The sequence below is a fragment of the Leucoraja erinacea genome, chromosome 6, assembly GCF_028641065.1.
Source record: "Leucoraja erinacea ecotype New England chromosome 6, Leri_hhj_1, whole genome shotgun sequence".
NCBI classification, from domain to species: domain Eukaryota; kingdom Metazoa; phylum Chordata; class Chondrichthyes; order Rajiformes; family Rajidae; genus Leucoraja; species Leucoraja erinaceus.
Window position 1 is genome coordinate 79623138 of NC_073382.1, and position 25891 is coordinate 79649028.

Here is a 25891-nt window from a genome sequence, read left to right on the forward strand (position 1 = left end):
CTGTTTACTGAACCTGGATGTTACAGTTTTCAGGCTCCTGTACCTTCTTCCCGATGGCAAGGGTGAAATAAGTGTGTGGCCAGGGTGGTGTGGGCCTCTGATGATGTTGGCTGCCTTTTTGTGGCGGCCACTCTGATAAATCCCTTTGATGGTGGGGAGGTCAGAGCCGGTGATGGACTGGACAATATTCACAACTTTTTGAATTTGGAAAGTTCAAATGCAGAGTAAATGGACAATAAACTAATCAATCTTGACTGTCAATGTGGACTAAACTTTAGACCTTTTTACATTTAGAGTTGAAAGATATCATCCACTCCTCAACAACAGAGAGGATAAGTGATGATAAATCATATACCTTGGATTATGTCGTCACTAATGTTGATGATAACATAATTGAAGTGCCTACTTTGTTTTGGATCAAAACTGTGATCCCTCAGTTAGATTGTCATTCACCTTGTGATCTGGGTAAATGTTATCAAAGTGCATTTGCACTGCAAGTTGTATGTGTTTATTGTGCGAATAAATTTGTGTGGAAGGAAGACATTCCTCCTGTTTATTACATTAAGACTGCCCATGGGTCTTTTAATTCAGCTCTGTTCAGTTCAGTTTATTGTCATGTGTTCTAAGGTGCAGTGAAAAGCTTTTGTTGAATGCTAACCAGTCAGCTGAAAGACAATGCATGGTTAAAATTGAGCCATTTACAGTGAATAGATACATGATAAGGGAATAATGTTTAGTGCAAGGTAAAGTCAGCAAAGTCTGATCAAGGATAGTCCGAGGGTCACCAATAAGGTAGATAATTGTTCAGCACTGCTCTCTGGTTGTGGTAGGATGATTCAGTTGCTTGATAACAGCTGAAAAGAAAATGGCCCTGAATCTGGAGATGAGCGTTTTCACACTTCTATATTTTTTGCCTGACGGGAGAGGGGGGAAGAGGGCATGGCAAGTTTACGACTCATCCTTGATTATGCTGCTGGCCTTGCCGAGGTAGCGCGACGTATCGTGTAAATTGAGTCAATAGAAGGGAGGTTGGTTTGTGTGATGGTCTGGGCTGCATCCACAATTCACTGCAATTTCTTGCCGTCTTGGATGGAGCTGTTCCCAAACCAAGCTGTAATGCATCCTGATAAAACGCTTTTTACGGTGCATCTGTAGAAGTTGGTGAGAGTTGTAGGGGACATGCTGAACTTCCTCAGCATTCTCAGGAAGTAGTCGTTGGTGTGCTGTCTTAATCGCTGCTTCAATATGGGTGGTCTAGGACCACCAGGTCCAGGCGTCTTAAACATGGTATGGTTAAAAATCCTCATGGCTGAATTGTCAGAATCAAATCTATTGCATCCATGTAAATACGTAAGTACACTCTTCAAATCTAGTTGCTGTAAGAACAATAAAAACAATTGACTTTCCACCCGACAAGAAGGAAAATAGATCTCTTAATTTCCGTACAACCTATTAAGCCTCCAATGCTGGACATGTACGAGGGATGAGTGTAAAGAGAACAGGGAGTAGTGCAACATAAAAACAGGCCCTTCGGCCCACGATTTTTGTGCCATCACAATGTAAATTTAAACAGCACGTCTGCTTGCAGGTGGTATATATCTCTTCAGCCCAGCTTCATCATGTGTTTATCTCATGGAGTCATAGAGTGATACAGTGTGGAAACAGGCCCTTCGGCCTAACTTGCCCACACCAGCCAGCATGTCCCAGCTACACTAGTCCCACCTGCCCGCGTTTGGCCTAAATCTCTCCAAACCTATCCTATCCATGTACCTGTCTAACTGTTTCTTAAATGATGGGATAGTCCCTCCTCTGGCAGCTTGTTCCATACACCCATCACCCTTTGTGTGAAAAAGGTGCCCCTCAGATTCCTATTAAATCTTCTCCTCTTCACTTTAAACCTATGTCTTCTGGTCCTCAATTCCCCTACTCTGGGCAAGAGACTCTGTGCATCTACACGATCTAGTACAGCGACCAGGGTGGGGAAGGGATGGAAAGAGAGGGGATGCAAGGGTTACGATGTTAGAAAAATCAATATTCATCCCACTGGGCTGTAAGCTGCCCATGCATAAAATGACGTGCTGTTCTTCCAATTGCTTGGCCTCACTCTGACAATTGAGGAGGCCCAGGACAGAAAGGTCAGTGTGGGAATGGGAAGGGGTAATAAAGGGGAGTTCGCAACCGGAACATTGCATAGGTCAAGGCAGACTAAGCGAAGGTGTTCATAGAGTTTGCGATTGGTCTTGCCGATATATGGGAGTCCACACCTGGAACAGCAGATGCAGCAGATGAGGTTGTAGGAGGTGCATGTGAACCTCTGCCTCACCTGAAATGACTGTTGGATACACCACCTTCTGATGAAATAAATTCCTACTCACCTCCTTTCTAAAGGTACATCCTTTTATTCTGGTCCTAGACTTTCCCACTAGTGGAAACATCCTCTTCGCATCCAGGCCTTTTATTATTTGTTAAGTTTGAACGGGGTCGCTCCTCATCCTTTTAAACTCCAGCGAATATAGGCACAGTGCCGTCAAACGCTCATCATATGTTAACCCACACACTCCAAACGTGTTGCCAATAATGGTTTTGAACTACATGCTTTAAGCTTTACAGGTATTGCTACACCATTTTGGTTCAGCAGAGATGCCAGCTTTCGAATTACAAAGTGCCACTTATATATGAACAAATTACAGAATTATATACATCATTGTATTGGCTTATCATCTGTTGAAGCATGACATCTTTATATTGATTATCCATACGTATGACATTCTGAAGTCTGAAGTTGCGTCTGAAGAAGGCCTCGACCCGAAACGTCACCTATTCCCTCGCTCCATAGATGCTGCCTCACCCGTTGCGTTTCTCCAGCATTTTTATCCACCTTTGATTTTTCCAGCATCTGCAGTTCCTTCTTAAATATGACACTCCATGTTACTTTCAAGTATTATTCATTGTCTTTTTAGTGAAGATTAACAAAAACATTGGCATGGATGAGACGTGTCAATTAGTACATTACTGTGCTCTGCAGCTGATAATCCCTGAGCATAATAAAAGTGCTTCATGACAGGAATAATCATTAACAGATCGTTAGAGCAGGAAATGGCGGCACAGTGGCGCAGCGGTAGAGTTGCTGTCTTACAGTGCCTGCAGCGCCGAAGACCCGGGTTCGCTCCCGACTACGGGTGCTGTCTGTGCGGAGTTTGTACGTTCTCCCTGTGACCTGCGTGGGTTTTCTCCGAGATCTTCGGTTTCCTCCCACACTCCAACGACGTTCTGGTATGTAGGCTAATTGGCTTAGTGTAAATGTAAAAATCGTCCCTAGTGGGTGTAGGATAGTGTTAATGTGCGGGGATCGCTGGTTGGCACGGACATGGTGAACCGAAGGGCCTGTTTCTGCGCTATATCTCTAAATTACAGTAAACTAAAAATGCTTTGATGAAGGTATACCTGCTTTAAGATAAGATTAATTTCGCCTACACCTTTCTACCCAGCAAGACAGATCTTCATTTTAGTTGCTTTACTGCACTCTTGTGGAGATTTGACAATCAAGGTCAGGGAGTAGCTGGAGAGACTGTTCAACTGAATATGTAGAACAGACTGAGCCTGTGAACTGTTCAGCTAGATCATTGGGGTAGGTATCCTGTTTATTGTTGAATGTCGAACCAAAGCTTTTAATTAGTGGATAAATCATTGCACATCTCCACCAAACGCCACACAGTCTTACTCTCAATCCATCATCGCTATTCCTGTATCAACATTTCTGACGTGCTTTCTGGAGGCATCTATATTGGTTTAATATTTTACAAAGTTTGCACTTTTAACTGTAAAAATATGATGAAAATTGGTGCAATTCTTTTGACATTACAGGTGGCAGCAACAATATTATCAAACCAATGGTAATCATTTCAGCATCCTAGTGCACTTTTACAAATTAATATCTCCTTTAGACATATTTTTTCTGCAACTGCAGGGCGGCATGGTGGCGCAGCGGTAGAGTTGCTGCCTTACAGCACTTACAGTGCCGGTAATCCAGGTTCGATCCCAACGATGGGTGCTGTCTGTACAGGGTTTGTACGTTCACCCCGTGACCTGCTTGGGTTTTCCCCGAGATCTTCGGTTTCCTCCCACACTCCAAAGACGTACAGGTTTGTAGGTTAATTGGCTTGGTATAAAATGTAAATTGTCCCTACTGTGTGGAGGACAGTGTTAATGTGCAGGGATCGCTGGTCGGTGCGGACTCGGTGGGCGGAAGTGCCTATTTCCGCACTGCCTCTCTAAACTAAACTAAACTCACCTTCCCTATTTAGCCACAAACAATCTTTCCAAGTTTGGATAAACTTCCAAATGAGAAAGAAAATTTGTGGACATTGTTTCATTGTTTCAATGACATTGTTTCATTCTGACATATGAGGAAAAAGTGAGTAAACACCTTAAATGTCACTGTGTGAAAAAAAAAGCTGCCTTTGTCGGTAGCACAAGTACACAATTCATGCTCAAATTTGCGCACTGGTCAAAATAAATGTTTTGGATAATCTGTATGTGGTAAAAGAACTATGCATGGGTTGAATTTATTATTTGTCTGCTTTGTTATTATATCATGTAACAGATTGAGAGAGATATTACTCTCAGCAGTCTCTTCTGCAGTATTGTGAATGATCTGCAACCTACCACCCATGGGGCAGTCACTGAATGACCCCTCGTTTGAGTGACCTCTTACTGTGATAATGACGTGCTGCTTTGGCAGCCGAATACCTTCATTATCCTTGCTCCAGTGTGCAGATGCTGCTTTGCAAGAATTGATTGAAACAATCTGATATGGAACACAGGACAGCACTGAGCCTCTCAAGATCTTTAACGGCTGGATAGTCCATTAATTTTAAACTTTACTTTTATTAGTTCACTCCTGCCATAAAGGAATGACAGTGTTGCACTGAACACTAATTCAGAGAACACACTCTAGGTTCAAGGTGAAGGGGAAGGGGAAAAGATTTAATAGGAATTCAAGGGGTAACATTTTCAAACAAAGGGTGGTGGGTGTATGGAACAAGCTGCCAGAGGAGGTAGTTGAGGCTGGGACTATCTCAACATTTAAGACAGGTACGTGGATAGGACAGTTTTGGAGGGATATGGACCAAACGCAGGCAGGCTGGACTAGCGTAGCTGGGACATGTTGGCCGGTGTGGGCAAGTTGGGCTGAAGGAACTGTTTCCACGCTGTATGACATGACAGTATACAGAGATTTGTGGGAATGGTTTTTGCCATGGAAGACTAGTTGCAAGGATAGAGTGTCCTGGTTTTTCCACATTGTACCACTCTATGAATCTATGACCGACAAATTCAGCCATTTGCAGTCAGATTGAAGGGTAATACGCACATGCATTTAAAGAAAACAAAGATGGGTCTTGGTGGCATCAGTAAAGAGACAAAACAATATTATTTTTACTTCGGAGTCACGTGAGTGACTACGTGAAGAGCCCGCTCAGTGCGCAGGCGCGGCATTTACGCCAGCAGTGCAACAGCGGCGGCAGCTGGAGTTAGGCTCTCCAGCTGCACTTTAAAAAACGGACCATTAGGTAAGCATACTGAGAGTGGAAAATCTAACGGAGAAGGAGAGTCATGTGTGTGTTCTATTACAGAATGAGTACACTCAGGAAAAGACTCTCGAAGAGAACTGCCCCCGCTCAAACTCCACCAGAGGAGCGTTCAATCTCAGGGGGGCAGCAACCGGCGGCAGGACCGCTCATAGAGCGCTCCGCTATCCCCGACACCGAGCCAAGCCTATTTCCGCTAATGCCTGAACAGCGGACAGGGAAAAAATCCACCAGAAACTCTAACCGGCCGGTAATTTCCGATTCGTCGGAGGGGGACATGTCTCCACCTAAACGGAGGAGAGACAGCCGCCTGAGCTGCATACAACAGCTCTTGGAGCAGATGCTCCAGCGGGATACGCAGAAAGAGTGTTCTCGCGGAGGAAGATCAGGCACCTCCTCCACAGTGTCTTGTGCACTGCCCTCTGCTCCCTCATTACTGGAGGCTAGCATTGGTGACCAGGGCTGGGCTGGTCTGGAACAGGGGCTGGCGGACGAGTTCGGTAGTATGCAAGGGGTGCAGGAGCAGGAAGAGCTGCTGGGTGTGGTGGACCGCTATGTAGCAACCCCATGGGCTAGAAGACCGCTGGAACCAAGATTGGCAGCAAGCATCAATCATCTTTCAAATAAGCCCTTGCAGGAGAAGGTGCTTTCTGAGGTGCTAGAACACAGCACCAGAGAACTGTGAGGCCCTCAGAGTGAATAAGTTAATAAGTTGAATAAGTTAGGTCTTTATTCTCTGGAACGCAGAAGGTTAAGGGGGGACTTGATAGAGATCTTTAAAATTATGAGAGCGATAGACAGAGTTGATGTGGACAAGCTTTTCCCTTTGAGAATAGGGAAGATTCAAACAAGAGGACATGACTTCAGAATTAAGGGACAGAAGTTTAGGGGTAACATGAGGGGGAACTTCTTTACTCAGAGAGTGGTAACGGTGTGGAATGAGCTTCCAGTGGAAGTGGTGGAGGCAGGTTTGTTGGTATCATTTAAAAATAAATTGGATAGGCATATGGATGAGAAGGGAATGGAGGGTTATGGTATGAGTTCAGGCAGGTGGGACCAAGGGAAAAAAAAGTTGTTCGGCACGGACTTGTAGGGCCGAGATGGCCTGTTTCCGTGCTGTAATTGTCATATGGTTATATGGTTATAGTGAAGAGTGTGAACAGCCAAATCTGGGGGCACGTGGGGTCACACATCCGTAACCATGAACTAAAGCTACAGCGGATCCTAAGGCTCCTGACGTCGGCCATCACAGCCTTTGCTCGTTCTGTGGAAAGCACGGAGATGGATACCTGCCAGCAGGATGTGCTGGCATTGATGTGCAACACGCAGTTTGAGATCAATAATCTCCGGCGGGAAATCATAAGACCTGCCCTCAATCCCAAATTTGCTGGCTTGTGCAGAGCCCCAGCTGCAGAGATGGATGCTCTGTTATTTGGAAAAGACCTCAACAAGAAACTGAGGGACATGGAGGAAGCAGCGAAAACTTTCGGCCTCATGAGGGCAGGCCCCGGGACGAGCAAACCAAGACCTCCGATACCCAAGCGGCAGCACCCCACGGCATCCACCAGTCGACGTCCTCAATATGGGACTGGTGAAAGCTCGGGGACCGCATTTTATCCCCAAAGATCTTTTTTAGATCAGGGCCCAGAGCGGACCCCATGGAAAATGCGTCACCCCCCAACATCGCCAGCACGTCAGACAAACAAAGTCTTCAAGCACATGAGGAAACAGAAGAAACGCCAATAACCATGGAGGTAGGTGGGTCTGGTTCCTGCCAGCATATAGAGAATAAGGGTGCTTTACTAACAGGGGGGAGATTACACTTGTTTAAAGAAGCATGGGGTACGGTCACTAGTGACAAGTATATACTCAACAGCATTAGTAGATATAGAATACAGTTCATGTCACAAAAATCGCTGCCAGTTCAACATTGGCCCCAAAGGGTATTTTCTCCCTCCGTCAAAGAGAAACGTGAGGGACAAGCTGAACTGGTGAGACTTATCACAAAGGGGGTCATCGAAAAGACCAAACATGAACCTTTGGAATTTGTATCAAATATATTCACTAAAACCAAAAAAGATGGTGGATGTTGCATCATCGTTGACTTAACATCACTAAATAAGTTTGTTAAGTATATACATTTCAAAATGGAGATTTGTTACTGCCAAACAACTGATTTCCAAAGGATACTTCATGGCAAGCATTGACCTTAAAGATGCTTACTATCTAATACCCATACACAAGGTTCATTGCAGATACCTAAAATGTATCTGGTTGGAGCAGCTGTGGCAGTACAAAGCATTACCCAATGGGCTAACTTCAGCCCCAAGATTATTCACCAACATATTGAAACCAGCCATGGCAATACTAAGAAAACAAAAACATATTGTCATGGCATATCTGAATGATATTCTGATAGTAGGTGAAACGATGGAATTGGCTGTGGCAGCAGTATCAGCTACAAAACAGCTCATCAAAACTCTGGGGTTGGTCCTACATACAGATAAATCTAAGTTGAAGCCATCCACTATCATGGACTAACTGGGCTTCACAATTAACTCGGTCTATATGACTGTTACCTTGCCGAAGGCAAAAATGGTTGCATTAGCACAATCATGCAACAATTTAATGGTCAACAAACGACCAACTATTCGACAAGTAGCAAGAGTGATTGGGAAAATGGTAGCAGCATTTCCGGCTACACAATTCGGACCTTTGCACTATCAAAATTTACAAAGAGCAAAGGTACAGACACTAAAACGACATACAGGTCATTATGATCGTGTCATGGAATTACACACTGAAGCAATATCAGAGCTACAGTGGTGGGCAAAAAATGTTTGGCATACTTTCAGCCCTATTATCATCACTAACCCTACTTTAGTTCTTCAAACAGATGCCAGTGCTCAAGGCTGGGGAGCAACTAACTCCATATCCAGCACTGGTGGTAGATGGATTAAATGGTTTAAAAGCATATGTATCTAATATGCAGCACTTGCATGTTCGGTTACAAATTGATAATACTACGGTGGTGGCTTATATTAACCATATGGGCGGCATAAAATCATTATCATGCGACAAATTGGTCAACATGATTTGGCAATGGTGTGTTGAAAGACATATTTGGCTATCAGCTACTTATCTACCAGGTAAGCTAAACACAGTGGCAGACACCAGGTCACGCAAATTCAATGATAACATCGAATGGATGTTAAACCCTAAAGTATTTGCTAAAGTTATTAAGCAATATGGAACGCCAGATATCGATTTATTTGCATCAAGACTAAATCACCAGTTACCTATGTATGTCGCTTGGGAACCAGACCCAGAGGCAGCAGCGGTAGATGCCTTCACGCTGGATTGGGGAAATTTCTTCTTCTATGCTTTCCCTCCCTTCTGCCTCATCAGTCGGGTACTTCGCAAAATACAGATGGACTCTGCTTCTGGAATTTTGGTGGTGCCCGACTGGCCTACACAGCCATGGTTCCCAGTTCTGCATGACATGGTGGTTGAGTCACCAATGGTCTTTCCCAGTGATCCAGGATTATTAACTCACCCAGTATCAGGCATAAGCCATCCATGCCATGAGAAAATTAAACTCCTGGGTTGCAGGTTTTGAACAGACCTTACCTGGAACTGGGATTGTCCGAACGAACCATCACCACCATGTCGGCATCCCTACGAACATCCACCAAGAGGCAGAACCTAACCAGCATAAACAAAATGGGAGAAGTACTGCCTGGAAACAGGGACAATGTATGCAACAGCCACAGCCACCGACGTACTGGAGTTCCTGGCCCATCTACACCATGATGAAGGGATCAGCTACAGTGCCATCAACACAGCGTGGAGTGTGCTTTCTGCTTATCTCAAACCAGTAGGACAACAGGCGATGGGATCCCATCCACTGGTGGTAAAACTGACGAAGGGCATTTATAATATCAAGCCCCCTAAACCCAGGTATACCCATATTTGGGATATCAGTGTGGCCTGATATACCTCAGGGAATGGCCACCAGCCAGATCACTCGGCCTCGAGCAAGCTACATTAAAGACGCTCATGTTGATGGCACTCGTATCCGCTCAGAGGGCCCAGTCACTACACAAGTTGAGGCTGGACAACATGGTGACCACCCCAGATCAGATCACATTCATCATACAGGGTCTGGTGAAACGAAGCAGGCCAGGAACAGCTAATCCAGTAGTGGTATTCCGGGCCTACCCACCAGAGCCATGGTTGTGTGTCGTGACCCATCTACAACATTACATAGACACAACCCACAATATCAGAGGGAGCGAAAAAGCCTTATGGGTCAGCCACAAGAAACCTCATGGCCGGGTAACGAACCAAACCATTTCAAGATGGCTCAAACAGGTACTGAAGGCTGCCGGAATAGATACTAATACATTTAAATCTCATTCCACTAGGGCAGCATCTACATCAACGGCCGAGAGAATGGACGTACCGGTTGACCATATTCTGAATACAGCAGGATGGTCGAGGCAAACAACATTCAGAACTTTTTATAATAAGCCATTGATGAAACCTGATTTATTTGCAGAAAAAATATTACAAGCTGCAAATATTTAATTTAAGCCTAGGGGAGCAAATTATTTTTTGTTATTGTTAATAAATACCTTTTTGTTTCTTGAAAAACAGATTAATTGGTTGATTACGATAACACTTCCTCCCTCAAGAACTTCGGCAGTGAGTGAAATAAAACTGTTACACGGTTTGAAATCACAGAGCTTTGAAATCTTCACGTAGTCACTCACGTGACTCCGAAATAAAATAGTAAGATTAAACGAGAACTTACCAGTTTGAAGTTTGATCTGTATTTTATGAGGAGTTACGATGAGGGATTACGTGCCATCCGCTCCCACCCTCATTATACAAGATAGATACAAGATAAATTTAATTGTCACGTGTGCCAGATGGCACAGTGAAATGAATTCCCATACAGCCATACAATAAAAATAAACAGGACTCCACACACTATAGAATTCAACACAAAACATCCCCACACAGCAGAATCAAAGTTTCCCACTGTGTGAGAAGGCACCAGAGTCAATCTCTTCCTCTATTATATGGATCAAACTAATAATTGATGTCTCCTTTTCTTTACTATGTTTTTCTTCAAATAACTGTGTCTATCTGTGATTCTACACCGCTGCTTGGAAGTATATCGCACCTGCGCACTGAGCGGGTTCTTCACGTAATCCCTCATCGTAACTCCTCATAAAATACAGATCAAACTTCAAACTGGTAAGTTCTCGTTTAATCTTACTATTACATTGTATAAGCCTTTAACCAAGCTGACAATGTTAATAGGGTTTTTGTCAACAGTGACTTCAAATCATGGAGTCTGAATGGACTAAAATTGGTGGAGCCATGGAGAGTAAAAGCCCTGTCCCACGGTACTTTTTCATTCCAAGAGCTCTTCCGAGTTTGCCCTGATTCGAACTCGGAGATTTACGATAACGGCCACTCGTTGGTACGGGGTTCTCATGGACATTTTTCAACATGGTGAAAAATCTTCACGAATCTTCCCATGCTTGCCTGCCGTTAGCGAGTCTTCCCGAGTACCTGCCGTTAGCGGTACGAGCCGCTAAGAGACGCCCCCGAGCTCCGACGTACTCGCTGCATTCATTCTCCGTGCTTACCATGAGTTTGATTTTTTTTTTTAACTCGGGAGAGCTCTTGGAATGAACTCGTACCGTGGGACAGGGCCATTATCAGGATGGTCTTGGTTGCAGAAAACATATGGATCAGATGGTAAATTGGGCAGAGCAATACAGATGGAAATAAATGCAAATACTGTAACTGTAATATGAGGTTAGGTTGGGGGGAGTTCCCCCCGCCACGGGTACCATGTAATCCCGTGCTACCTGCTCCCTGGTCGGATAGTCGGCGACTAAACCCTCCCCCACCAGGTTTGCCAGGTGAGGAGGGGGCTGTGGACCTCCAGCGGGACCAAAAACGCGACCATTCAAAGGGCGGATGAGCTTCTTGTGAGCCAACGGCCATCCACACTTCAGTAGAAGTTGTAATCGCTGTCGTACATAGCATTGTAAGGAGTGATGATAAAGCACACACACCAAAATCCTATACTTCCAGCGGCGGAAGTCCGTAGGAACTGGAGGACAGAGATGTGTGGTGCGTCTGTCACCGTTCCCATCGGAAACCAGCACCACTGCATCGCTAATGTTTTCAACGATGATGAATGAAGTAATATGATGCAGTTCACGAGGTCAGATAAGGTGGGGAAATACACTGTGAATGGCAGGACCCTAGAGAGTATTGAGGCGCACAGGGACTAGGTATACAAGTCCAAGCATCTGAAGGGGGCAGGAACCAGTGGATAGGATGGTAAAGAAGGCATAGGGGGCAAGGGATATTAGGCAAGGACATTATGGTGTGGGAAGGAACTGCCCATGATGGTTTAAACCGAAGATAGACACAAAATGCTGGAGTAACTCAACGGGTCAGACAGCACCTTTGGAGAAAATAAATAGGTGACGTTTCGGGTCAAGACCCTTCTTCTGTTATGGTACATAACTTAAATTATGGTACCGGTTAGTAAAACATTGGTAAGGTCACATCTGGAATTTGTAGGCAGTTTGGATCGCCACAGTATTGAAAAAATAATATGTGGGAAAGAACTGCAGATGTTGGTTTAAATCGAAGGTAGACACAAAATGCTGGAGTAACTCTGGAGAGAAGGAATGGTTGATACTTGGTCCAAGGTGGATGAGAACATTTATAAGAAAAGGCTGCAGTTGTTTACATTGGAGTGGAGAAGGCGGAGAAGGTATCCAAAATAATAAGGGGGGTGAATAGAGTAAACATGAATACATTTTTCCCCTTTTGCATGAGATTAGAGGATGAACAGCCATGAAGACAGTGGGAGGCAGGGATCAGGTGGCAGGTCTTTACATTCACATACAGTTTACATTCTATTTTGGTTTTATCTACATTTCTGGCACTCCATGATGCTTTAAAGACATGGGAGGGATGCAACTAGCAGGCCAGGGGTGTATTGTCATTTCATTAGCACATGACCTCTGTTGGTTCGGAAACACGGGTAACACATGGAAAAGCTCTGGAACCAAGGGTGCTGGAGTGTCGGTGTTCAACCTGTAATATTTTCACCTCTAGGGTGGTTAAAGTTTATGCACTTCTTGAGAAGGTTGTGGAGACACAGATTCTCACGACAATTAAGAGGCATTGGGATGAGCACTTCAATTGCTCAGGTACAGAAAAATATGGAGCAAGTGTGGTTAAATGATTTTAGAATGGATGATCAACATGGACAGGGTAAGCTAAATGGGTCTTGCAATTCTCTATATAATTACCATGACTTCTTGAAAGTTGATAATTCAGTCCTAAACACCATGATTCAGACAAATAGAGTACTGTTGATTTTTTGATCTGTCCCGATGAACTTTCAAAACCATTTGCTTCTTTTGAAAAGTTCATGTCTAGGGACAAAACAACTTCACCAAATATCACATGAAAAATACTTGTATGCACCTTGAGTGTGATGATTTCCTGATCATGAAATAATCCCTCTTACTGAATTACAATGTATCAGCTAAGTCCGCCTTAACCTACCTGACCTCCCAGTTGCTAAACACTTTAGCTTCCCCTCCCATTCCCACACTGACCTTTCTGTCCTGGGCCTCCTCCATTGTCAGATTGAAGCCCAGCGCAAATTGGAGGAACAGCACCTCACATTTCGCTTGGGCAGCTTACACCCCAGCGGTATGAGTTCTGATTTCTCTAAATTCAAGTAACCCTTGCTCTCCCTCTCTCTCTATTCCTCCCCCATCCAGTTCTCAGACCAGTCTGACTGTGTTCCTGATTACATTTTATCTGTGTGTGCTTCGTTGTCACCTTCCCCTAGCTAACAATTATATATTCTACATCTTCCTTGACCTTCGTCCCCTTTGATGTCTCGTTTAGACACCTTGCCCTTTCAGATCTCTGTGTCTCCCTCTCCCTTGACTCACAGTCAGAGGAAGGGTCTCGACCTGAAACATCACCCATTCCTTCTATCCAGAAATGTTCCCTGTCCGTACTCCAGCATTTTGTGTCTAATATCACCTATCAAGATTAGTATCAGTCTGCAGTGAATATACTATTTTTTTGCTAAAATAGATCATTTGGTCATTATCACATTGTTTGTGAAAGCTTGGTAAGTACAAATTGGTTCATTTTGTTGATTCTGCACAGTATTTTGTTGCTGCCAACTAACAAATACAAATGGAGCAGAGCAGACTTTGCAAAATGTTGCTGCATTCATCAGTGAAGCTGTCAATATGCCCACAAACAAAATATTTCACCAATTGGAAGGGACTACTTCCTTACAGGATATTGACCATGATCAAATATTCAAGAGAAGAGAAAGATGAGCTGTGAAAACTGAAGTGACAACAAGAAACAGGAGTCTGTGGAAAGACAGACTTCACGATGTAAAGAACTATCAAGCAATGTATCCAAAATAAATGAGGCTTAATATATTTTATAAGGAAAAGCAGAATTTGGAAGTGTAATTTCACTGAAATGATGGATGAATAGAGGATTCAAAACCTTGCAAGGTTTGTATTTCCTTAAAGTTCCCATATGGGGAAAATAGTTACGTAGAATCAGACATAACTGCCAAGTTTGGAACTGTAGAGTCAGTTAAAGCCCTGTCCCACTGTACGAGCTACTTCAAGAGTTTGCCCTGATTCGAACTCAGGGATTTACGGTAATAGCCGCTCGTACGAACTCGGGGCTCTCGTGGACATTTTTCAACATGTTGAAAAATCTTCACAATTCTTCCCGAGCTTACCGTGTTTCCCGAGTACCTGCCATTAGCTTTACGAGCCGCTAAGAGACGTCCAGAGCTCCGACGTACCCGCTACATTCATTCTACGTGCTTACCACGAGTTTGATTTTTTTAAAACTCGGGAGGGTTCTTGAATTACCTTGTACAGTGGGACAGGGCCATTAGAATGGACAATTCTAAAATGGTAGTGCCTGAATGGCCACCAAACTGATATAACTGTATATGGCATCATAATGTTGCTGACCAGATTGGAATCCATATATTGGACAGGTCCTATTTAAAATTAAAACGTTTGTCAGTCACAATGGTTGAGCAAAGTCTGAAACCTAGAAAAATAATTGAATTTCTTTTAGTATTATGTAAATGAAAATGGGTTTTGTTAGAGTGAAATGAGATAAGAAGAATGTCTGGGTCACTTCCATACGGTACTTCAACATTTGTGTAATTTGCAGAGGCTGGCTTTTCAAGAAAATGAGACTGTCACAGGGTCAACCATCATCAATCACTCCCAGAAAAACATACTTCACTAATTTATCATGAGATAAGGTAGATTCCATACCTAACATCTCACTCTATCATCAACTCCATCATCAAATTCGTTGACGACACCACTGTTGTGGGACTTATCACTGATGGGGATGAGTCCGAGTATTGAAGAGAGATCGAGCAACTCTCCATATGGTGCCAGCACAATAACCTGGCCCTGAACACCAGCAAAACCAAGGAATTGATTGTGGACTTTGGAAGGAGTATGATGGGGACCCACAGTCCCATTTATATCAACGGGTCGATGCTTGAAGAGGTCAGGAGCTTCCAATACCTGGGTGTGCACATCTCTGAAGATCATTCCTGGTCCGAGAACGCTGATGCAATTATTAAGAAAGCACATCAGCGCCTCTACTTCCTGAGAAGATTACGGAGAGTCGGTTTGTACAGGTGCACAGTAGAGAGCATGCTGACCGGTTGCATTGTGGCTTGGTTCGGCAACTTGAGCTCCCTGGAGTGGAAAAGACTACAATAAGTAGTAAACGCTGCCCAGTCCATCATCGGCTGTGACCTTCCTTCCATCGAGGGGATCTATCGCAGTCGCTGCCTCAAAAAGGCTGGCAGTATCATCAAGGACCCACACCATCCTGGCCACACACTCATTTCCCTGCTACCTTCAGGTAGAAGGTACAGGAGCCTGAAGACTGCAATGATCAGGTTCAGGAATAGTTACTTCCCCACAGCCATCAGGCTATTAAACTTGGCTTGGCCAAAACTCTGAACATTAATAGTCCATAATCTGTAATTTGCACTTTATCAGTTTATTTATTCATGTGTGTGTATATATTTATATAATGGTATATGGACACACTGGTCTGTTTTGTAGTCAATGCCTACTATATTCTGTTGTGCTGAAGCAAAGCAAGAATTTCATTGTCCTATCCAGGCACACATGACAATAAACTCACTTGAACTTGAACAAATAGTTTGATGAAGGACACAATCTCTAACTGGGACTATATTTGATTGCCTCAGTTCTTACTGATGAAGTACTTAGTACTAGTAGAAATACTAGTATCAAGATATACCTAGTACTTCCCTAGGTCTCAAGAACCTCACCTGGACAATACAATACGATACGATGTGATACGATAAGATGGAACTTTATTTATCCCAGGAGGGAATTTGTTCTGCCAACAGTCATAAAACACAAGATACATGAAACATGAAATTAAAGTGACGAGTGGAAAGGATTGGGGATGTGCAAAGTTTGGTGAGGTGGGGGAGGGGAGGCAGTCTACTCCACGACAGAAGGGAAGGGGATGTACAGTTTGATAGCCACAGGGAAAAAATGATCTCCTGTGGCATTCTGTCCTGCATCTTGGTGGAACCAGTCTGTTGCTGAAGGTACTCCTCAGGTTGACCAGTTTGTCATGGAATGGGTGAACTATATTGTCCAGGATGCTCTGCAGTTTGAAGAGCATCCTCCCCTCCAAGACAAACCTCCCATAAATCCAACTCCACCCCAGTACAGTTCCAGATTTCCTGATGAGTTTGTTGATCCTGTTGGCGTCTGCAGCCTTCGCCCTGCTGCCGCAGCACACGGCGGCGAAGAAGTTGGCACTGGCTGCAACATCTCACTGCAGACCTTGAAGGAGCGGAGCCATCTCAAAAAGTACAGCCGGTTCTGTCCATTCTTGTACAGAGCTTCAACATTCCTGGACCAGTCCAGTATTTGTACTCCCTGGTAAACTGCACATCTACACCATTGATGGAGCCAATGGACTAGGGTCTACTTGAAGATACCTCCTCCTCCCCCACCCTTAGCTATTTATCTATCACAGCTCGTGACCTCGGGTTTCATTCTATCCCTACCATGGCCTGTCCATGATGTATCTAAGTGCTAATGTCTTGCAATGAACCGCACACAAAAATGAATCTCACTGTAGCTCAGTACATGTGATAAATAGAGTGCCATACCATAACATACCATACCATACTATACTGGTGCCAGCAGTTATGGGGAGAAGGTGGGAGAATGGGGTTAGGAATCAGCCATGATTGAATGGTGGAGTAGACTTAATTGGCTAAATGGCCTAATTCTGCTCCTATCTCTTAGGATATTATGATGTTATGATAACCATGCCATCCCAGCCTACCATGCAGAACCTTATCAACTGCCTTGCTATTAACAGTTATGGAAAATACAATATTGAGGTGTCCTAGGAAGTTTGTACCGGGGACGCAAGTGAGATAGTTTTAGTGACCAGTTACAACGCCTGACTTGCGCATTCTGTGGGATATGCTGCAGTTTATTGGTATTAGTCTTTCTTGCATCAATTTTGTGTCCTTGACAATTTGCTGACAAAGCACCTTGCATTCCATGGCACAGTGGCGCAGGGGTAGATATGCTGCCTTACAACACCAGGGACCCAGGTTTGATCGTGACTGCGGATGTATGGAGTTTGTACATTCTCCCCGTGTCAATAGACAATATGTGCAGGAGTAGGCCATTCGGTCCTTCGAGCCACACCACCATTTAATGTGATCAGTACCCCATTCCTGCCTCCTCCCCATATCCCCTGACTCCGCTATTTGTAAGAGCCCTATCTAGCTCTCTCATGAAAGCATCCAGGAAACCTGTGTCCTGTTCTCCATTTTCTCCAGGATCTCCGGTTTCTTCCCACACTCCAAAGACTTACAGGTGTGTAGGTTAATTGGCTTGGTATAAATGACAATTGTCCCTAATGTGTGTACAATGGTGTTAATGTCCGGGGATAACTGCGGACCCGGTGGGCCGTAGGGCCTGTTTCCACACTGATTCTCAAAAGTAAAATAAAGTAAACTCTAAGCCAAGAACTGAAGGTAATTTTGAGTCTCTGCTAGTTCGCATTGAGCTACTGAGTCAAGTAAGTCTACAACGTAATCTCAACAGCTGATGCTCACAAATAGTTTCCTTATAATTAGTTAACTGGCAGAATTGGGAGGTTTAATCATAACTACGGTTTAAGGTCTCATTCCTGATTGTGAAGCACACCTTCAGTACAGCACTGGAGCATCCCAATACATGGATTTCAGCACACAATTATCTTGAGCTGAGAGGGTCTCTGTACACAAGAAGAGATTAAAAATGTTTGCTATGAATTGCAGAAGAGTAAGCCATGAGATCAGCTGTCTGATGCTACAGCTTTAGTTTTTGATTTGAAAAATGAATGGAGAAGAGGACCAACATTGGTAGCAAAAGACAGACAATGTCTCTTTTATCCAATGAAACTGGAATTGTGAGCAAGGGTAAAGACAGCAATGTCAATAGATTGACAGACAGTGAGAGGCGTAAAGCTAATTTTTCAGGCTAAAGATCCTTTATCACAATTCAACCAGTAGTAATGTGTTTAATTTAGAGATACAATGTGGAAACCGGCCCTTCGGCCCCTCGTGTACGCACTGACTAGTGATCCCGCACACTAACACTACCTTACCCACACTAGTGACAATGTTTACATTTATACCAAACCAATTAGACTACAAACCTGTACGTACATCTTTGGAGTGTGGGAGGAAATCGGACCAGCCGGAGAAAATCCACCCATTTCGTTCCCACTTGTTATTTTCCTTTATTGGAATGTGCCCGAGAGTGGAATTACTCTTCTAACACGAGACTATTACCATTAAAAAGCCCGCTGGGTGTCAACAACCAGGTCTAGTCTGAAATTTGCATAATGTTCATGTAATTATGCATTTGCATCTAATTATTACACCTCCCCCTCACACCCCCACCCCCACCAAAACTGCCCCCTCCCCCCCCCCCCCCCCCCCCCCCCCCCCCCCCCCCGACTGCAGCTATCACAAACCTGACTGACTGGCCTCAGAATGACTAAAGTCATGGGACACCTATTGCAGGGAGAGCTTGAAAAAAATGACATCATCATGTGGGTTGTTTTGATATTTCCTCCGCAGTTCTCATTGCTGGAACGTTCGGCATCTAAGATTATACAATTTATTATACAGCTTCATTTTTAACCTTATAACCTGAAAATGAAAAAAAGAAAAGAAAAAGTGAACAAGAAAGGGAAAAAGTGAGAAGTGAAAAGATAGCTCGAAAAAGGACACAGGAAAGACCCCTAAACTACCAAAGTAATGTGGCCAAAAAATATAAATATAAGAAAAGAGAAAAAGAAAGGTGGACATATATCCACCTCATCCAGCCCGGGATCAGATTTAAATTTAAATTTGTGTTGCACCATGCTATTCATGTAAGAATTCGGTGAAGGGTGTCGATGTCTTGAGAAATTGATTTGGTTTTTCCGCCAAGACAAGCCTAATATTTTCCAAATGTAGTGTCTCAGACATGTTTGTAACCCACATCTTCACTATAGGGACTGTTGTCTGTTTCCAAAATGTAAGTATTATTTGTTTTGTCGTTATCAGGCCATAGTTAACGAAACATCTTTGAAATAGTGTAAGTTCAGAACAGGCTTCTGACATACCTAGTGTGATCAATTTTATGTCGGGGTCCAATTATATTTTAAGTATTTTAGAAAAGATATCAAAAATTCCCCTCCAGAAGATTTGTAATTTTGCACTGGAAGCTCCCCCAACACGACCCCCTCCCCATTCCAAAACAGATAATTTGATTATTGGATCAACATCTCTCCTAATGACCATCTCCCCATATTATTTCAGTGTTCCCACTTAGCCCTGAGATGTGTTCTACCACTCTCTCTCTCTACAATCTCTACACTCCATCATTCTGGCAATTGAGGAGGAATGTTTTTGGCCACAAGCACATATACAGGTTTGCTGATTCAATCATAAACAACATATGTGTGTTAATTATGGAAGTTTATGGCACCCATCCACCCTGAGACCAAATGGACGTGGGCTCACATGAGCTGCAACATTTCTCAGCTGCTGTCTATGGTTATTAGTACTTTAGCTAAAGGAATGAAAAGAGGGATGTTAATCCCCATGGACAAAATATCCCTCCATGTATGATCACTTTCCGGTCAAGGTCACTGGAGATTGTAATCAGCAAGGTACTTGGATAATTGCAGAGTTTAATTATCATGATCTTGTGGACACAGCAAAGGGCAGCCATTGATAGAAATGTATTAAGTGCCTTGGGATAGGAAATATTGATTGAATTCATCAGATTGTGGCTGGTCTGCCGTCTTTGTTATAACAAAGGATTGAAAGACGGGAACAGACCAATGAACTCAATCTGCTGCTGGACAAAGGCATGAATGGCAGCTGTCTGGAGATATGGAGCTACAGCACAATGCAGAGCGCGTATTTGTGTTCTTCCAATACAATTTCTATACAGGTAAGAGTTGTGTTGAAAGTCACAGGAAGATAGGGTGGTCAAAAAAGACTTTTGTACATTGGCCTTCATCAGTCAGGGTATTGATGTTTCCCTTTCGATAGACAAAAATGCCAAAAGGGTCTCGAACTTAAAGGGGCTGCTCCTTGCCTTCTGGCTGTATTTATCACCCACCATCCTCATCTTTGGACACCCTGTGCGTAGGGGAGAGGGTAGGGCTAAAGATGTCCTGGTTGGGTTGCTCCTGGGCCTGGCCAGGCTGGCCATCAGCGAGTCACGGCGCCAGACGGCGGAGGGCTCTACCCGAGCCAGCTGCCTGCCCCTTTTCCGGGGTTACGTCCGTGCCCGGGCGGGATTAGAAAGTGAATACGTCCTGTCTACGGGCACCCTGAGGGAGTTCCGGGACCGCTGGGCTCCGCAGGGCTCCGCAGGGCGTTGAATGTATCCTCAATAAGGATTGTAACATAGTTGTATAGTAGTTTATTATGGATACATGTTTGTATTGTATTATGGTGGTGGGTTCTGGCTTGTTTTATTGTAGTGTAAATATTATTTTTAATAATTGAATACATTTTGGATTAAAAAAAAAAAAAAAAAGGGTCTTGACCTGAAACATCACACATTCCTTCTCTCCTGAGAAGCTGCCTATCCTGCTGAGTTACTCCAGCATTTTGTGTCTATGTTTGGTTTAAACCAGCATCTGAAGTTTCTTCCCACACAGGAGTTCCCTTTCTCCTGACATCCTTCCCATTAGTACTCTGGAGAGTAGTAAAGAAAACAAACTTAGCACTAGCATTTATTTTAAGAGGGCTTGTATGCAAAAACAGGGAAGTAATATTGAGGCTCTATATAAGGTTGCCAACTTTCTCACTCTTAAATAAGGGAAAAAGGTCAAAATGCATGTCAAATTCCCAACGCCAATTTGTTGACCACCTCGGCAGTGTCTGGGTGAATGATGAGTTGGCCCAGGTGCTGGACTGCACACAAAGCCCATCTGGCGGGCCAGCTGAGGAGCTTTGGCCTGTAGCCCATCCAACTCATGAACCAATGATCGGCCATGAGAAGGAGGGGTGGTGGTGTCGGCTATAAGCGAAGGTCGGGCAGCTGGCTGGGCCATGAGCGAGGCGCTGCTACTGTACTCCATGGGCTGCACTACGTCGGGATGGGTGAGGTGGGGCCAGACACTACAAAGTGTCAGCAATGATCATATTGCAGCCATGATCATATTGAATGGTGGTGCAGGCTCGAAGGGCCGAATGGCCTACTCCTGCACCTATTTTCTATGTTTCTATGTTTCTAAGTGCTTCTCAGGTCGCATTTGGAGTATATGAGCAATTTTGAGCACCATATCTGAGGAATGATGTGCTGGCTTGTTTAGAGGGTCCAGAGGAGGTTTACAAGAATGATCCCAGGAATGAGTGGGTTAACCTATGATGAGCATTTGTCGGCACTGGACCCGTACTCACTGGAGTTTAGAAGAATGAGGGGGGAGCTCATTGAAACATACAGAATAGTGAAAGGCTTGGATAGGGTGGATGTGGAGAGGATGTTTCCATTAATGGGAGGGTCTAGGACTAGCGGTCATAGCTTCAGAACTAAAGGACGTTCTTTTAGGAAAGAGATGAGTAGAAATTTATTTAGTCAGAGGGTGGTGAATGTGGAATTCTTTAGTGAATCTGTGGAATTGAGGCAGGTTTTATAACAGTATTAAAAAGATATTTGGACAGGCATATGGATAGGAAAGGTTTAGACTGATATGGGCTAAACGCAGGCAGGTGTGTAGTAGTGCAGCTGGGGCACCTTGTTTGGCATGTGTAAGTAAGTTGGGCTGAAGGGCCTGTTTCTGTGCTGTATGAATCCACGACAAGATTGTGACATGAAACATAAACAGGGAAGGTGGAAATATCAAGTCAAGTTAAGAGAGTTTATTGTCGTGTATCCCAGATAGGACAATGAAATTCTTGCTTGCTGCAGCACAACAGAATATTGTAAGCATAAATACAGAACAGTTCAGTGTGTCTATATAGCATAGACCATATATATACTGTATACACATAAATAAACAGATAAAGTGCAATAGGCTGTTATAGTTCAGAGTTTGCTTGATGGTGAGTTTAATAGTCTGATGGCTGTGGGGAAAAAGCTGTTCCTGAACCTGGATGTACCAGATTTCAGGTTCTTGTACCTTCTACCTGATAGCAGCAGCGGAGAGATGCATGTGTGGCCAGGATGGTGTGGGTCCTTGATGATGCTGGCAGCCTTTTTGAGACAGCGACTGCGATAGATCCCTTCGATGGTGGGGAGGTCAGAGCCGATGATGGACTGAGCAGGGTAAATAATATACACTATATGCATTGAGTAGGTTAATCTTCAACTTTTGAAATGGAAGTTTAGAAGGCACAGCAAGGCTTGGCACGATGGCGCAGCGGTAGAGTTGCTTCATTACAGCGCCAGAGACCCAGGTTCGATCCCGGCTATGGGTGCTGTCTGTACGGAGTTTGTATGTTCTCCCCGTGACCGCATGGGTTTACTCCGGGCGCTCCTGTTTCTTCCCACACTCCAAAGACGTGCAGGTTTGTAGGTTAATTGGCTTCTAAAAATTGCCCTTAGTGTATAGAAATTCATATTGCCTCATTAAGAAGATCAAAATGCCATTGGAGAATTAAGTGGAGAAATTCACAACCCCATGTTGTTGATCAGATGCACAATTTAACAAGGAAGAAAGGTATAATAAAAACACTGAACGGCTAGTAATAAGAATACAATATTTTTTATATGTTGTTTTCTCATATAGGGTGGTTATGTTATAAATTAATTTATGTACACCCAGAACAACATCATTATACAAAATAGATCAATTGCCTTCAATGTTAAATTAATTAATAAATGCTGATGAACCACTCTTTAAGATGTTGGCCAATTTTGCATGAATCGCCCGTGGTTCCAAATAAAAATGCTAGCACCTGATCTGATAACACGCTGCAAAGTCATGGAGTCATTGAGTAATACAGTGTGGAAACAGGCCCTTCTGCCCTACTTGCCCACACTGGCCAACATGTCCCAGCTGCACTAGTTCCACTTGCCCACTTGTTTGGTCCAGATCCTTCCAAACCTGCCCTTTTTATGTACCTGTCTAACTGTTCCTTAAATATTGGGATAGTCCCTGAATCAACTACCTCCTCCGGCAGCTTGTTCCATACACCCACCACCTTTTGTGTGGAAAAGGTTCCCCTCAGATCCCTATTAAATCTTTTCCCCTTCACCTTAAAATTATGTATTCTTGTCTTCGATTCACCTATTAGATGATAGAAAATAGTTATAAATATAATAGTAAACAAAATAATCTCATATTAAATAGCTATTCAGATGTTTGCAGTTGTAGACTGACCTATCAGTGGGAGGTAAGTGATTAACCTGCGGCACATCATAACTCTATAATACAATTAAAACACAAAGTACTTATGCTGTAACACCAGGATAAGCATTCAACCAAGAAGTCCAACCCAAAGCCAAAGTACCATCTAAACTGATTATACAAACTTATGCTGAGGACCTTAACTAACTCCATATGCAATAATCAGCTATCTACATGTTAACAAGCATATACAAAGAAACTGATGGTGTATATGCAAGTATATCATTGGGGTTATCAAGTGGGCACCTCCCTTCACTGGTGCTTCATTGAGTTAGGCCCACGACACCTCGGGAAGGCTCAACCGTTAGTTCCGGCATTCCAGAACAACCCCACTCAATACCTGTCAGTAGGTACCTCCCTTCACTGGTGTTTCATTGTGTATTACAGTGCAGGAGGAGGCCATTTGACCTATCAAATCCATGCCAGCACCATAGAGCAATTCCTTTGGTGCTATTCCCTATTGTATTCCCTGTCATTGGCCTGTCAATCCCACTGATTCTCATGTCAGCAATGTACACTAGGGATAATTTTACAGTTGCCAATTAATTTAGAGTCATATGGTGATACAGTGTGCAAACAAGCCCTTCAGCCTAACATGCCCACACCATCCAACATGTCCCATCAACACTAGTCTATCGTGCCCGTATTTGGCCCATATACCTCCAAACCTGTCCTATCCATGTACTTGTCCAACTGTTTCTTAATCATTGGGATAGCTCCTGCCTCAACTACCTCCTCTGGCAGCTTGCTCCATACACCCACCACCCTTTGTGCAAGAAATGTACCCCTCAGATTCCTATTAAATCTTCTCCCCTTCACCTTAAACCTATGAATTTATCAACATACAGGTATCTTTGGGATGTGGAAGGAAAGCAAGAGCACTTGGTGCAAACCCAAATGTGATAGTTTGCCTTAGCTTCCATACTGGTAATGTGCAGGTGTATAAATCATGAACAGTTGCCTGGAGTTCACTATTGTCCAGACACATTGGATGTCTGTAATTCAGTCCAAGATGCTAGGCAGCTATTAAGAACCAATCCTTGATTTCATTGTTGACACCATCTTCTTCTTCTTGCATTTGAGGAGCAGGGTATCTCAATCTATGCCTTTGATATAGACAAAATGCTGGAGTAACTCAATGGGTTAGGCAGCATCACTGGAGAAAATGGACAGGTGACATCTACGGTCAGGACCCTTCTTCAGACCAGCATCTGCAGTTCATTTTTATTACATTATTTCAATCTATGCCATGTTAGATGTAGGTTTGAACAGATTTGTCCAGATGGTTGAGCTGATAATGAAAGGTCAATCATACAATCTATGGGTAGGGAGTTACGTACAATCAGTAGGTTTGGTTCAGAAGGTGGGCAGATCAGTTCAATCCCCTTGTGATTACCAAGCTATGAACATTTGACCACTCAATCACCGGTGATGAAGGTTGCTTGGCGGTCACTCATATCGCCACTGTAGTTTAATCTCCTGGATCTCGTCTTGACTTCTGCCCAGGGATAGATACAAATGCAGGAGTAAATCAACGCCTTTGGCAGCATCTCTGGGTAGAAGGAACGGGTGACATTTAGGGTCGAGACCCTTCTTCAGACTGAGAGTCAGGGGAGAGGGAGATACAGAGATAAGGACGTGTAATGTGTGAAAATGAAACATCAAAGTGGATGAGGTTTAGGAAAATGTAGAATAGATCACTGCTAGCTAGGGAAAGATGACAACAAGGCACACAGAGATAACATCTAATCCAGGACAGTCAGACTGGTCGGAGAACAAGGATGGGGGAGGGATGGAGAGAGTGGGAAAGCAAGGGTTACTTGAAGTTAGAGAAGTCAATGTTCATACCACTGGGTTGTAAGCTGCCCAAGCAAAATATGAGATGCTGTTCCTCCAATTTGCGCTGGGCCTCACTCTGACAGTGGAGGAGGCCCAGAACAGAAAGGTCAGCGTGGGAATGGGAGGGGGAGTTAAAGTGTTTAGCAACCTGGAGATCAGGCGCCCTCTTCTCTGAGAGCATGAGGCTTAATCAGGAGCTTTGAATGCACTGTGGCAAGACAGTGGCGCAGCTGGTTGAGTTGCTGCCTCCCAGCACCAGAGGGCCTGGGTTCAATCCTGGCTGGAGTTTGTACATCCTCCCTGTGAGCATCCTTCAGGTGCACTGGTTCCCTCCCACTTCTCATCGACGTGCAGGTTTGTGGGCTAATTTGTCTTTGTGAATTGCCCCTAATGTGTAGGGAATGGATGCG